This window comes from Orycteropus afer, unplaced genomic scaffold (assembly GCF_000298275.1).
Source record: "Orycteropus afer afer isolate SDZICR_OR568_19922 unplaced genomic scaffold, OryAfe1.0 scaffold00165, whole genome shotgun sequence".
NCBI classification, from domain to species: domain Eukaryota; kingdom Metazoa; phylum Chordata; class Mammalia; order Tubulidentata; family Orycteropodidae; genus Orycteropus; species Orycteropus afer.
In genome coordinates, this window is record NW_006921752.1 from 3,610,318 (window position 1) to 3,626,385 (window position 16,068).

The following is a 16,068-nucleotide window of genomic DNA, read 5'->3' on the forward strand; positions in this document are numbered from 1 at the left end:
TGGAGTTACTCCTGGGAGAGCAGGTTTATCACCAGCATTAATACTACTCCTTGGAGTGGGTTTCTCTGTAAATCAGAAGCATTTTGCTGCTGCAGCAGCTGCTCTGGCTGCATCCGTTAGCAGGGTTCATTCTGCTGGGGTCGGGCCTGGGCACAATTACGAAGGCAGAAAACAGAGCGTTTTCCATGCCCTGCCTCACACTGCAGTGCCCTTCTCCTCACCCCTGGTTCCTTCCTCCTCCCCACCCTGCAGGCTTCTCCTGAACTCAGCTGGATGAAGGCTAATCTTCTCAAGGTTTAAAATAATGGTAATGATGATAATGAAAATGATGGTAAGGTTTTAGTATTTTTAGACTATTGTTGTTCCTGTGCATGTTTCATTTTAGATGAGACTTCTGGAACACCACAAATGACCATAGGACCCAAGGGGAAGCTTGAATCCTGGCATACCTGTCTCCAACCAGAGAGCTGGAAGAGAAGACACTGCCTATGGCATGCGCTAGCGCATGGTGAGGGTAGACCTTTGGATAAATTGGAAAAAGATACCCTTTCTAGCCAGATGAATGAGAAAACGGCGCCTCTTCAGGGCAGACGCAGCCCCAAGGGCAGACAGTTTAGGGAGTGAGTCAGGCTGGACTGCAGGTACTTTTGTGCAGTATACAAACTGTACAACCATCCAAGGTGGTCCTGAGGACCCTGACTAGTCATAGTACCGGCCAACCATCAGATCGCTCTGTGCCAACACTGTGCTGAACGCACTGATCACATTATTCTCATCTAACCTCACAGCAGCCCTATGAGGTTGATACACTTTGAATCATTCCCAACTTACAGGTGAGAAAACAGGCTCAGAGAAGTTTCGTTCAAAGTCACATAGCAAATAAATGGAGGCTCCAGGACTCGACACCCCATAATCTGGTGCCAAAGGAAGGGTCTCCCACTCTGGACGTTTCAGAAGGGAGCAGGATGGCAGAGCGCAATGAAACATCACCAGCAACAAATTAGCAGAGAGGAGGAAGCTCCTGCTAGAGGGGCTGGGGGGTTAGGCAGAATGGGCCAGTGAGTGGAACACTGGGCCAGGGCTCAAGAGGCCCAAGTGAATCTCTCTTGGCTGCCTTTTACCAGCTGTGTGCTCCTGGACAAGTTACCCAACCACTCTGGGCCTCAGCATCCTCATTTGTGAAAACAAGGGTGAGGGGCAGATCTCCAAGGATCTTTTAGGACTTTCTTAGATTTCCATCCTCACCACCCCCAAGAGTGGCTGTGGAGGGGTGAGGAGTGGGCTCTAATCCCCATTGTGGTGGATGCGAGGAGAGCAGAGCAGGGCAGGGCAGGGTCCCTGCATCCCCAGGCCAGCCCAACCTTCCTCCTGGCCAATTCCATCCTGACTCGGGTCTGCAGCTGCCAGGCTGAGAACAGCCACTACAGCCATTTGTCAAACACACACAATTAAGGCTATGGCTGCCAACATCAGCTGAGTAGATCTATTCCTGGAGTGGAGCAGAGCCAGAGGGGTTGGGGGTGAGGAGGGGAGCGGGGAGGGTATGGAGCATGATCTAGGAGGGGCTGGGAGAAAACCAAAGCGTGAGGCTTATGAGCACCAGCCTGTGCCAGGCCATCTACATACACTTACTGGAGAAAACCAAACCAAAAACCCACTGCCATTGAGTGGATTATGACTCACAACGACCCTCTTTGGGCTTCAAAGTCATAAATCTTTACAGAAATAGATTGTCTCATCTTTCTTCCATGGAGTGGCTGGTGGGTTTTGAATTGCCAACCTTCTGGTTGCCAAAGAGCTCCTTATTACTGGAGAGGAGTCACCTAAGTTTTACAGTGAGCTATTACTCAATTTTACAGATTTTACAGATGAGGCTGGTGATGCACAGAGAGGTTGTAGTACCCGAGCAAGGTCCCATGGTGAGAACAGAGCTAGCCTTTGAACCTGTGTGGTCTAGTTCAGGGGTGTGGTAGTTAAAGTTGTGTGTCAACTTAGCTGGGCCTGGTTCAGTGGCTGGGCAGCTGGTGGTAGTTATTCCCCATGATGAGACTGGCAATCAACTCCATGGTGGGATCTACCACAAGTAGCTGAGTAGCTGCTTTAGGGGTGTGGTCTGCTTCTTGTATATAAGAAGCAGCTTTGGGAATGGTCTCTAGCTTATGGCATGCTTGAAACCCTGCATGCAGCCATGTTGTTGTCCAGCAGGCTGCCATGCTCTGCCGACCTTGGGACTTGCAATGGACTTGAATTAATGGCCTGCCATATGGTTTGGTAACATCAGGACTGTGCCTTTTTACTTGTCAGTCTTGAGCTTATCAGCCTCAGCAGCCAGCAGCTGTCTGAGTGAAGAAAAAAGCCTCTAGCTTCCATGGGCTGGGAGCAGGAGGCAGAGCTGGACCCCAAGGTTGAGGGGCTTTCACCCAGCCCCTAGAACCTGGTACTTTGAACTCAGACTTAAAGCCTCCAAACTGTAAGAGAATAAACTCCTGTCTGTTCAAGCCACCCATTTGTGGTATGTTCTTGTCAGAGTGGCATTAGGTAACCAGAACAAGGGGCTAACTTCTAAACCACTGGGCTGTATGGGGGAGCAAGATGTTAAAATAGAACTTTTGACTGAATGAGGCACCAAAACCATAGATATTAGACTCCAATGAGAATGAGCCCCTTCTCCATGTGCATATTATACAAAGGAAATTACTGAGAACTGGTTCTATGATTCTTGGGCTCTTTAGCCAGATCAAGGAGATAAAGAGAGTGGAGAAAGGGAAGTTCATGGAGATTCCTCTGGTGAGCTGGGGCTGTGCTGCGACACTCACCCTGTAAGAAGAGGGCCTTTGCATGAGATCATTTGGAGTTTAAAATGTGGCCCCCGTAGGCCCAGGGCCTTCCTCGTCCAGAGATGGCTAAGGTGTCTGGGGAGGCAAAGAAGTATGGGAGTATCTTCTGTGGTCCTGACCATGCCATAGGGAGAGCAACACCATGTGAGGCTGCCTGGTGACAGGTGGATCCAGTAGCAAGAAGAGGGAGTAGGCTCCAGCTTCCCAGGGGCTATGGAAAGAGGCACTTCAATGGCTTCCAATGGCAAGACAACTTCCTAGGTCAAGGGGACTGCAGGTGGGAGGTGCCCAGCCACAGGTCCCCAAAGAGCCTACATAGGTACCCCATAGGGGAGTCTTGTTTCACCCTGGTGTGGTGCATTCAAAACAGCAGCTAGAGAGTGGGTGTTGGTGAGAAAAGCAAGAGAAATGGCAACCGCTGCCAGCCATGGCATGGACTGTCACCTGTCAATGATGACTGCACTGATGATTGACACTACAGGCTGGACACAGTCTCATTACTGACTCAAGAAGGTTTTATGACTTAAAGTACCAATTACCATGGGATCAGCTCACAAATGGCCACCTAGGTGCAGAGAATGGTGACACCCATGGAGGACATTCCAAAAGAAGCCTGGTGGAAAAAGCGGGGTTGGGATCACGTCCTGGGAGAGGGCATCTTTATACTGTCTACCCTGGGTACAGTTTGTGGTGGGGCCCAGGAGGTCATGGCAGGATCCAGCTAAGACTGTTGGAGGAGGGACCTTGCATTCTTCCTAGGCCATGCCAGATCTCTTGGATTCTTTCCTGAGCTGGTCCATCAAGGGCTTCAGACTGCTCCCTTCCATCACTAGTTAGGGTGTGGTCTGCCCTTCAAAATCAATCTCTTCGCCTCCTCACTTCATGGATGGGCTTGTTCCAGGACCGGGAATGTGTGGGGCTGGGAAAGAGGATTCCAGCCAAGTTTGTGTGTGTGAGTATGTGTCCATATGGGTGTGTAGTGGATGCTGTGGTGTGCTGCCAAAATCCTCCCTGCCAGGACCAAGATGCTCATTCTCCCAGCTACTCAGAGTGTCAACTGCTGATGGCTCTCAGCTGAGTCCTTGTGGAATGGTCCTCAGATGGAGGTAGCCACTTCACCCACATACACTCTTACGGATTGAAATGTGTCCCCCAAAAATGGTACGTTGAAGCCCCAGCCTCTGGTCCAGTGAGTGTGACCTGATTTGGAAGCAGGGTTTTTGAAGACATTATCAGTTAACATGAGGTCGTACTAGTGTAGAGTGAGTCCTAATCCAATCTCAGTGAATTGGACACAGAGAGACAGAAAAGACAGGAAAGATAGCCATGTGATGATGCAACTCCATGCCAGGGAATACCTGGACTACCAGAAGCTGAGAAAAACAAGAAAAGCTCTTCCCCTAGAAACTTCAGAGAGAACGTGGCCTTGTCACACCCTGAATTAGCCTCCAGAGCTTTGAGACAATGCATTTCTGCTCTTAAAAGACATCTACTCTGTGGAATTTTAAGGTAGCCCTAGGAAACTCAGACGTATACACCCTCCCTGAAGCAGCTTGGTCCAGGCAGGGAAATAAAAGCCCAGCCCCTTGCACCTCAATTCTCTGAAAGGCCTTGCCTTCCTGTGGGATCAGCTGAAGCCACTGTAGTGAGTGACTGCATCACATTCAAGTTCTCCCTCCGTTTAATCCTGCTTCCCTCATTCCCTTCCAGGTGCCTCTGTTGAGAGCACTGCCCAGTAAATCCATGCACGCCAGTCACCATCTCCTGGGAACCTGACCTAAGACAGTGCTTACACATACAGGTGCATTCATCCATGTGTGTTTGTGTGTGCACATGCATGTGTGTGTGTGTGTGTGTGTGATATGGGAGTTGTTGGAAGCATGCATGTGCATGTGTGCATAGGTGTGGGTGGGTCAATGTGTACACAGGTGAATATTGAGTGGGAAGACATGATTGTATATGAACATGAGCACGTGAGCATTTGTGTGGGGCTGATGTTTGAGCGCGTGTGTGCAGGAGTGAGTGAGTGTGTGCGCATAGCTGCATGCTTATGGTGATTGTGTGCCCTGCAGCTCCGCAGAAGCTTGCAGGAGATGACATTTGGGCTGCGGGCTGTCCAGCTGTCTGGCTCCCCAGTCTCTCTCTTCCTCTCACTAATTGGCCTGGGCAATGCCAGGAGGGAAGGATATTGTCTGCAGGATGGCTGGGCAAATTCCTCTCCCTCTCCCAGTCCCTGTATCTTCTGTTCATCTTTCCCCACCCAAAGACTACCCTTTAACATGGAAAGAGCCCCAGGGAAACCAGAGGCAGTGTCTTGACTGGAGGTCAGGAACTCTGGGGTCCAATAGCCCAACCTCCTGCTTGAGACTAGAATGTGCTCCAGCTAGCCTTTGCTTGCTCACTGCAGGGACAGGATACTCACTACCACAACAAGGTGCCCAAACACCCACGTACAACCCCACTTGTCAGAACACACCTCTCACTAGTGAAACCAAATCAATTGCCCTGTTACTTCCACCTAGTTCCTCTCTGTCTCCATATTGACAGCTACCATTGCCAGGTGGCCAAGTCGTCCATGCTCAGCCTTCTCTCCCGTCTTCAGGCTGGTTCCCTTGCGATGCTTTTTGCCATTCTGTACATGAGGACATTAGTCATTGTTATTCCCTTCTGGGTCCCCATCTTGACACTCTGTGCCTATAAAGTATGGAATCTAGATTTCAACCCCATGGCTCCAGATGTAGCTGACCAAGGCAGAGTACAGATGGGCAGGCAGTCCCTCTCACACCAAGGCACTCCATTAAAGGAGCCTATGGGTGGGCCCACTATTTAGCAGCTATATCACGTTGTTTGTGCTGATATTGACCTTGATGTCAAATAAAAATGACCAGATTGTTTCAGGTGGTATCTGCCAAGCCAGTCCCATCCACCCACCAAGGGCTTGTTCCATGGGTCATTGATTTTGTTTTGATCTGAAAGTGCCTGGCTTTACATTGATTACTGTTAAATTCTCCTTGTTGATTTTGGCCCAACCTTCATAAATCAGCTTTGTTAAAAGAACTTGCAGTTTTAAACTTTAGATGAACATGTCTTCTGTGTCTTCACCCAACTATGTGGTGAAATTACTGGACAGTTTGGAGTGAGGGTAATGTTTTTCACTGAAAATCTGTTCCCCTAGTTCATTCTCCTTCATACAAACTCTTTGGATGGGGCTGTTGAAACCACCTTGAACCTTCCCTGTATTCTCTGATATGCTAATCCAGTTATCCTATGAAAAAGGAGGGAAATGTTTAATTAAGGGAAACTTGACTTTGGTGACCCAGTGTGGACCCTTGGATTATGCTGCGTTCTTTTTCAGATGCTCCTAGACTTTCTCTCTTGTCAACTAGTCTAGACTCTCTCCATCTTGATCAGAATCCACTCTATGCTTCCCTTTTTGGAAAACCAAAGCAACTTTGCCCATCTCCACTGTTCTTGTAATTTTCTCATTCTCTATGATTCTTGAATGTCCCATAGGGTCTTGGAAATCCCTCGTATGTAGAGTAACTATATAACTTTTCAACCAAAAGGAGTACCTTTGAGAGTGGATTAGTTATTTATGGTTGTGTAACTCCTTATCCTAAAATTTAGTGACTTCAAGCAACCAACATTTATCATCTCACATTTTCTGTGGGTCCGGAGTTTTGGAGTGGCATGGCAGGAAGGCTCTGGGTCAGGGTCTCATGAAATTGCATACAAGATGTTGACCAGGACTGCAGTCATCTGAAGGATTGACTGGGGCTGGAAGACCCATGTCTAACATGGTTAACCTTGCTGTTGGTAGGATGTCTCTCATGTTTTTATTGTTAGGTGCTGTCAAGTCAGAACAGACTCATAGCACCCCATGTACAACACAACACAACACTGCCCAGTCCTGCATCTTTCTCACAATTCTTGCCGTGCTTCAGCCCATTGTTGCAGCTACTGTGTCAATCCATCTCATTGAGGGTCTTCCTCTTTTTTGCTAACTCTCTACTTTACCAGGAGTATCCTACTCCAGGAACTGGTGTCTCCTGACAACATGACCAAGGAATGAGAGATGAAATCTGGCTATTCTCACTTCTAAGGAGTATTCTGGCTGTACTTCATCCAAGACAGATTTATTTGTTCTTCTGGCAGCCCATAGTATGTTCATTTTTCTTTGTCAACACCATAATTCAACTGCATCAATTCTTCTTCGGTCTTCCTTACTCACTGTCCAGCTTTTATGTGCATGTGAGGAAATTTAAAATACCATGGGTTGGATCAGGTGCACTCTAGTCTTCAAAGTGACATCTTTGCTCTTCCACACTTTAAAGAGGCTTTTAGCAGCAGATTTGCCCAATGCAGTACCTCGTTTGATTTCTTGACTCCTGCTTCCATGGTCATTGATTATGGATCCAAATATTATGAAATCCTTGACAACTTCAATCTTTTCTCCATTTATCATGATGTTGCTTACTAGTTAAGGTATGAGGATTTTTGTTTTCTCTATGTTGAGGTGTAATCCATACTGAAGACTGTAGTCTTTGATCTTCACTAGTAAATACTTCAAGTAATCATTCACTTTAAGCAAGCAAGGTTGTGTTATCTGCATATCACAGGTTATTAATGAATTTTCCTCCAATTCTGATGCCCTGTTCTTCTTCATAGAGTTCAGTTTCTTGGAGTAGTTGTTCAACATACAGATTAAATAAGTATGGTGAGAGGATACAACCATAATGTATACTTTTCCTGATTTTAAACCACATAATATCCCCTTGTTCTGTTCAAACCACAGCCTCTTGATTTATGTATAGAGTCTTCATGAGCACAATAAGTGTTCTGGAATTCCCATTCTTTACAACATTACCCACAATTGGTTATGATCTACATAGTTGAATCCCTTTCCATAGTCAATAAAACACAGGTAAATTCCTTTCTGATATTCTCTGCTTTCAACCCAGACCCATCTGACGTCAGCAATGATATTCCTCATTCCACATCCTCTTCTGGATCTGGCTTGATTTCTGGCAGTTCCCTGTTGATGTACTGTTGCAGCTGTTTTTTAATTCTTTTTAGCAAAATTTTACTTGTGTGTGATATTAATGATATTGTTTGATAATTTTTCACATTCTGTTGGATCACTTTCTTTGGAATGGGTACAAATCTAGGTCTCTTTCAGTTGGTTGGCCAGGTAGCAGTCTTCCAAATTTCTTGACATAAATGAGTGAGGTCTTCCAGCATTGCAATGATTTATTGAAACATCTCAAGGGGTATTCAATTCCTGGAGCCTTGTTTTTTGGCCAATTCCTTCAGTGCAGCTTGGACTTCTTCCATAGGCCTGTCCACAGGACTGCTCAGATTTCCTCATGATGCAGCACAGGTTTTTTTCCAGTTCGTTGGTCCAAGAAAGAGAGCAAGGGGGAGACAATAATGCCTTTTATGATATATGTAGTCCTGAAAGCGTCACTCTATCACTTCTACCTTATTCTATTCATTAAGAGCAACTTACTAAATCCATCCTCAAGGGGAGGGAAACTAGGCTCCACCTTTTGAAAGGAAGTATCAAAAAAGTTGTCGATGTATTTTTAAATCCCCACAGGGAGTAAAAGGAGATAATGCTATCTAACTAACAGCAGGATGATAGAAATGAACAAGGACTGGCCTGTATAAATCACATTTGGTCATTCAACTCCCACAGTGTTTCTAACTTTTTGGACCATGTGCTGTTGTTAAAATCTATCATGACCCTCTCTCTACATAGAGATGTTCACAGAACATCATTCAACCTCACTATATGCATTGGATCTAAAATATTCCATTCCATTTCATTCCGTTCTACTCTGTATGCTCTTAAAATATTGGTTAAAAAAACACTGATTTTAGTCAACTAAGTTTATTTCACAGCTCACCAATGGTTAGTGACTCAATTTTTTGGGAAAAAAAGAAACCACTATCCTGGCGTGTGCTTTCTGTGGGTACTGAAGCAGCTTCTATTCTCCAACTATTTTAGAGCTCTCTATGGGTCTGACCTATGTTTCTTAACCTACTTTTCTTATTTTTTCAACCCTTTCTTCTTTAACAGACTCACACATGCGCTCTCTCTCTCTCTCTCTCTCTCTCTCGGTCTCTCTCTCGATCTCTCTATCTCTCTCTCTCTCTCACACACACACACACACACTTCATGTTTAGCTCTATGGAGTCATTGAATCATGAAATGTCAGAGTATGAAAGATTCTCTGGACCAGAAGTGACACATCTGTTCTTTGTAATACCCATGACAGACATTACTAATCAATCCTGACACACTCTGATTCTACTTCAGAATCCTTCTCAACCCAGCACTCCAGGCATCTCATTTTTGTGATCTATTTTACAAATCCTTTAATTGAAGCCAAGAAAACAAACTATCTAAATTCCAGAGAGATGAAGCGGCTTTCCCAAGGTTTGTGGCCAGGTGAAGACTAGAAGTTTGCTTTCCTGACTCCTGGGCCACTGCTCTCTCTGCTGAGCCCAGGGTTTTCCCAGATTTTGAACCCACTCATTCTCTGTCTTCTTAGATCTTGTTCTCCTGAACTGAGGGTCCAGTGATTGTTCACCAGCCATACTTGAACTCCCTTTGTTCCAAGACCATCATCCACTGTCTGCTAATGGCTCACATATGTCCTTATCTGGAGAATTACTGTTGACTTAAAAATATAAGCCAATGGCTGACAGACAGATGGGCTTACCTCAAGGTGGGACCAACCCCCTCTGGTGCCATTTGTGCTGCAGAACTCCTCATGGAGTTAGGATGAAGTCTCCAGCTGAGTCTTGCCTGCTATGTCCTGCTTCCCTCAATTCCCTTCTCCTTTCCCAGTCAATCATGTGCACAGAGTCCCTGCCTCAGGCTTTGCTTCCAGGAAACTAGACCTAAGACACAGACTTGCCATTATTCTGGCCTCAGGAATGTCCATAGCTTTGGAATCTCAGTAAGAGACCTCCTACCCTACTCCTTACCTATAGACTAACTCCCCCAAAGGACCCATTCTCACCAATCACCCCCTCACTGTCACCTTGGCCTCTATTTCATCTACTCAACCATTCCCATAGCAGCAGCACTCACTTCTCTCCAACTCCCACACCCACATTTCTGCCTGGTTTTCCCTCACTCCAGCTCAGCCCCACCGTCCCAGTTTCCTGCTAGATGTCTGCACACGGCTGTCTGGCACTTGAACACTCTGACTTCTAAAGTTGAACTCACTGTCTTTCTCCAAACCCATCTCCTCCTCCTGGCTGCTGGCTGCGATGGCAATCCAGCCTTCAGCTCTGCAGGCTCCAAGCTTGGCTACATCCTTGATGCCTTTTCTTCCTTGCTCAGCTGCCGACTGTCTTGCATCTATTCTCCTCTCCCTTCTCATAGCCACCAGCCTCCTTTGCCCAGCTGCCTCATCTGCTTTGAGATACTGTTGGCAAGCATTTGCTGAGGACTTAACTACGCGCAAGCTACCAAGTTCTTTATGTTTATGAACTCAATGACTCATCCTGATGACCCTTTTTGGGAGAAATTACTATCATCGTTCTCATTTTATAGATGAGGAAACTGAGATATAGAAAGATGAAGTAACTCATTCAAGGTCATTGTATTCGTTTCCTAAGACTGCACTAACAAAATATCCCACAAATTGGGTAGCTTAAAACACAGAAATTTATTCCCTCCCAGTTCTGTAGTCTAAAAGTCCAAACTTAAGGTGTCAGCAGGACTGTCCTTTACAGGCTGTAAGAGAAGATTGTTTCTTAGCCAGCTTCTGGTAGCCACAGGGATTCCTTGGCTTGGTGGCAAAATAACTCCAATCTCTGCCTCTATCTTCCTTGAGTGTCTGTTTCTCTGTGTCTCTTCTCTTTTGATAAGGACTCCGCTCACATTGGATTAAGACCTGCCCTACTCCAGTATGACCTCATGTTAACTCATAACATCTTCAAAGGCCCTATTTGTGACAAGGTCACACTCACAGCTACAGAGGTTAGGACTTCAGCGTATCTTCTTAGAGGACACAGTGTAATCCGTAATAGCTAAAAAGTGGTGTCTTATTTGGGTTTCCCCAGAAACCAGCCAAAAGAAAAAGATTCAAGTTGAAGAAATGTATTTGGGAGGTGATTCTAGAAAACACCAGTGGGAGAATGAGTAAGTGAGACAGGGAAGACAAGGCAGCCAATAAAGGTACCTTATCAAGCCAGCTACCACTGTGGGCGCTGGAGTTTAATTCCTCTGAGGAACTGGGAAGCTGTGCAGACATGTGCCAGGAAGCTGGGGTATTGATACACCAATTTGTTAGTCCTTGGCTGGATGATGTCCCCAGGGACATAAATTCCCTCAGGTAAAGCAATGCCAGTGCTGGCAGTTGGGAGGTAGGTTGGCACAATCACCTATTAGGGCCAAGGGGATATGAGTGAGGCATTGATGGTTATTAGGGTTAGGGTTAAGGTTAGAGTTAGGCTTAGGGCTAGTGGTAGAACTGAAACTGCATCCAAGCAGTGTGGCTTCAGAGTTACATCTTTAGCTGTGTGCTCTGTTGCCTCTGACATATTGGCCTGCCTTTTTCAAGTTTGCCTTATTCCTTTCTTCCCATTCATTGTGTCCATCATTGGCAATTTATTCTCCCACCCTCACTTTGAGTCATTTCTCTGCTTAAACCCCTTCAGTGGCTTCCCATGGCTGACTGGCTGAAGCCTCATGGTTTATCCTGAAGTCAAGGTTACCCAGAATGACTTTCACCTCTGCACCAGGCTTGTCTCTCACTCCCCTCTGCAGTACATGTGTCTTATCCTCTTAACCACCAGCCTCTTCATCTTTGCTCCTGCTGGGCCTCTTCTGGGAAAGCTCTCTCTCCATAACTACCTGTTGAAGTACTACCCAACTGTACGGTCACTTGGTCCACACAGCTTTTCCTGAGCCCTTGACCAACCAGTAGTGAGCCCTGAACTCAAGAGCTCTTGTTCTCCACTTTCTAAGAGCATGTATAGAGACTTGTGGTGCTGTGTTCAGCCCCTCACCCCCATGCCAGACTATCAGATGCTGAATCTCCACTCTGTACCTACTGTATGACCTTGAGTGAGTGAAGTGATGACCCTAAGCTTCGGTTTACTTGTCCACAAAATGGGAATATAATAACGTCAAGGGGTTGAGGATTGAATGAGATAATTTAGGTAAAGGGCTTAGCTTGGCATGATCTGCCTACTTAACACAGCTTTTCCACCCAGCAGCTGAGGGATCCTATTAAAATGTTAAGTCAGACCATATCATTGCCTCTCATCTTTTTCCCTCTTTACTTGAAAGTTCCAGTGTCTTTTCATTGCAGTTAGGATAAAACTCAGCGCTTCACACTGTCTTGCAAGATCCAGTACAGTCTGGGCCTGCCCATCTCTCTTTCTCTCCTTATTTGTTTTCCTCCCCCAACCACACAGGCTCCCACCTCAGGTCCTTTGCACCTGCAGTTCCCTTCTGCCTGGAGTGCTCTCAGCCCAGATATCTCCATGGTCCATCCCTCCTGTGTTAGCCCCATGTTAATGGCATTGCTCAGCAAAGCCTGCACTGAATGCTTGGTCAGATCCAACATGACTTTCAACTCAATTCTCCCTTTCTTTTCTTGACTGTACTTCATTTTCTTCTTCATCTCCTCTCCCCTCTTCTTCCTCTGTCTTTTCTTTCTTCACCTACTCCATTTTACTTCCTGATATTCATTGCTTCCTGATATGATACTTACTTCCTTGTTCACCTACCAGCTGTCTCCCCTGCCAGAATTAAGCTCCCTCACCACTGAGACTAGGGATATCTTTTTTCCTGCTGTATGTCTTACACCTAGAACATGACATGCTCCCAGCAGGCTCTGATAAATATTGGTTGAAAGAGTGACTGCATTTATAAAAAAAAAGGACTAGGTTTGCTAGTCTGATAGAGCCTGGTGGAACCACTGAGACTATGGCCCCTAGCTGCCCTTCAGATCTAAAAATGAACCCACTCCTGTGGCTTCCAGCCAAACAAAAGACAGACATATGAGGTGAACATTTACCTGAGGTAGATATACTCCTTGGAGAGAGCAATCATGGGAGAAAGAAGGGCTGTTAATGCACAGGGAGACAGCTCAGGGGGCAGGAGTGCATGGAGGGATGGACACAGGGAAGAGGTAAGTATGGGGAGGAAGTGGGAGGGGAGCTGTTGCATTGTGGTAAATTGTAGTCAATGTCATGAGACAAAGTGTATGTGAACTGCTATATGGAAAATGAATTTGCTCTGTAAACTTTCACCCAAATCACAATAGGAAAAAAAAAAAAAAAAAGAGTGAATGCATGAAGGAGTTGAGCAGATGCTCAATAAATAATCTCCACAAGTGATCTCTCTAGAAAGCCAGTGTGGTTTTCTTCCAGGTCAAGGCTGTGGAAAGTCAAGGATTAGGTGCATGTCCTCATCTGTCCTGACCATGGCTTGAAGTTGCTCAACTGGTGTGTGTGTTGGGGAGAGGGTGTGTTGGGGAGAGGGTCCCTTTGAAGCTGGGCCTCCCTCCATGTACTTTCTGCTTCTGCCAGGCCAATGTAAAGGAGCTATATCTTTGTTCTTGGAGAGTTTCCTAGATCCAAGCCAGGCCCAGAGAAGAGAGAAGGACAGAAAGATCAGACCAGGTGCCTGAACTACAGCCACCCCTTCCTCATGGCCTTGCTCCTCACTCCAGTCCTGCCTCACTTTATTTCAGAAGATTGACACTGAAGCCAGAATCCCAAAGGATTTGGGCTCCTGGCTGCTACCATCAATGGTTCTTGACCACTTGCCACTTGCTGTCAAGTCAGTTCCAACTCATGGCTACCCCAGGTCTGTCAGACTAGAACTGTGCTGCTTGGGGCTTCCAATGGCTGATTTTTCAGACATAGATCTCCAGACTTTTCTTCCAAGGTGCCTCTGGGTGGACTTGAACCACCAGCCTTTTGGTGAGGAACTGAGCGTATTGATTGCTTGTACCACCCAGGGACTCCTCAGTGATTCTAACCCAGAAAAGCCAAGCCCATTGCAGTCGAGTTGATTCTGACTCATAGCAATCCTACAGGACAGAGTAGAAATGCCCATAGGGTTTCTAAGGCTGCAAATGTTTATGAAAGCAGACTGCCACATCTTTCTCTAGCAGAGCCGCTGGTGGGTCCAACCTCCAACCTTGTGGTTGGGTCCAACCTCCAACCTTGTGGTTAGCAGCCGAGTGCTTAACCACTGCCCCTAGGGCTCCTCTCCAGGATTCTACCAAACGCCAAATAAGCCCCATCACCCCATGTTCTTGGTGCTGGGAGCTTAGGGAGACTGGGAGATGGGAGAATATGGGCGGGAGTGACTCAGTCCAGGGGCCCAGGCAGAAACACCAGCTGCTTGAGTGACTCAGCAAAGAACTGAGTGGGGTATAGAAGGCTGGGGGTGCTGTGGTGAGGCTGAGTGAGTGGGAGTCGAGGAGTGGTGATGCACCTCACCGCACACACAGGACAGCAGCCAACTGGACTCTGGCTTGGAAAAACACACAGGGACCAGCATCTGTTGGGCTCTACCCACGTTCCCTGTGTGCCTGTTGCCTGCTCCAAAGCAAAACCCGGCCTCATTCAAAGTGCTCCAGGATTTGACTCCCAGCCTCCTCCAGCCTCTTGTCTGCGACTCCTCTTGGCTCTGCTCCAGCCATATGGGACCATTTGAATGACCAGAAAACACCATTCTGCCAAACCTTTACCTGTGCTGTTCTCTTTGGAAGGCCCACCAGCACGGCCTTGATGCAACTCAAACACACACACACCCTCCCTGCCCCCAGACTCCAGACTCAGATGTGAGTTAGCAGTCCCTCCCCCATGTCACCCTAGCACTTTGACCTGCTTCACCCTGATGACCCTTATCATCCACATATATAATGGATGGCTTATTTGCCAACATCACCTGCTAGACTGTAAGCTCCTGAGGGCAGCATCAGCCTAACGACTAGAGAGTTCTTGGCAGTGCCAGATGGATGAGGGTCTGCTATGCGCCGGCACAGTGCCTGGCACTTGGGGACATAGCAGTGGGCAGAAAGTGCAAGGTCCCTGCTCTCTTTCAGGGGACCCAGCAGATAACATACTAGGTCATAAACAAACAAAGAAGAGAACTTCAGTTACTTGAAAATGTGGTGAGAAAAATAAAAAGCTAACTGGTAATAGCATCAACTGGGGTCTTAAAAGCTAGCGAGCAGCCATCTATGATGCAACTAATACTCTCTCCTTGTCCGGAGTAAAGAAGGGTGAAGAAAATCAAATTAGTCCAAAGGACTAATGAATCGTGTGAACCTCAGCCTCCATGACCCTGAGACCAGAAGAACTAGGTGGTGCCTGGATACCACTCCCGGCCACTCTGATCAGTACCACAAAAGGTCCTGGACAGAATCAAAGAAAAATGTAGAACAAAATCCAAAATCATAAGAAGACCAGATGTACCATCTGATGGAGACTGGGAACCCCTGAGACTGTGGCCCTTAGACACCCTTCAAACCTAGATCTGAACCCACCCCTGAAGATCACCTTTCAGCCAAACAACAGACATTCCTAGAAATAATATTCTTTTTTAAAATTTTTTTATTGTGATTTGGGTGAAAATTTACAGAGCAAATTCGTTTTCCATACAGCAGTCAATATACATTTTGGTTCATGACATTGACTGCAATCCCTATAACGTAGCAGCTCTCTTCCCATTTCCCCCCTATAGTTACCTCTTCCTTGTGCCCTTCTTTCCTATGTATTCCTGCCCCCTGAGCTATCTCCCTGACCAAACACTGCCCTTCTGCTCTCCCATGATTGATCTTTCTTAAGAGTGTATCTACCAAGTATAAATGTTCATGCCACCTGCCTGTCTATTGTTTGACTTGAAGCTATGGGAGTGAGTTCAATTCCAGACCTGAAGGGTAACTAGGGGCCATAGTCTCGGGGGTTTCACTAAGCTCTTTCAGACCAGTAAGCTTGGTATTTTTTTAAAAAATGATTTTGAGTTTTGTTCCACATTTTGTTTTCCCATTCTGTCCAGGATTTCCTGTATTGATCCCTTTCCTAGAGGTTGATGGTGGTATCCAGGCACCATCTAGTTCTTCTGTTCTCATGGTCATATAGGCTGAGGTTCGCATGGTCCATGAATCCCTCGAACTAATTGTTTCCATATGTCTTTGGTTTTCTTTATTCTTCTTTGCTCCGGATGAGGAGAGACCAATTTTTG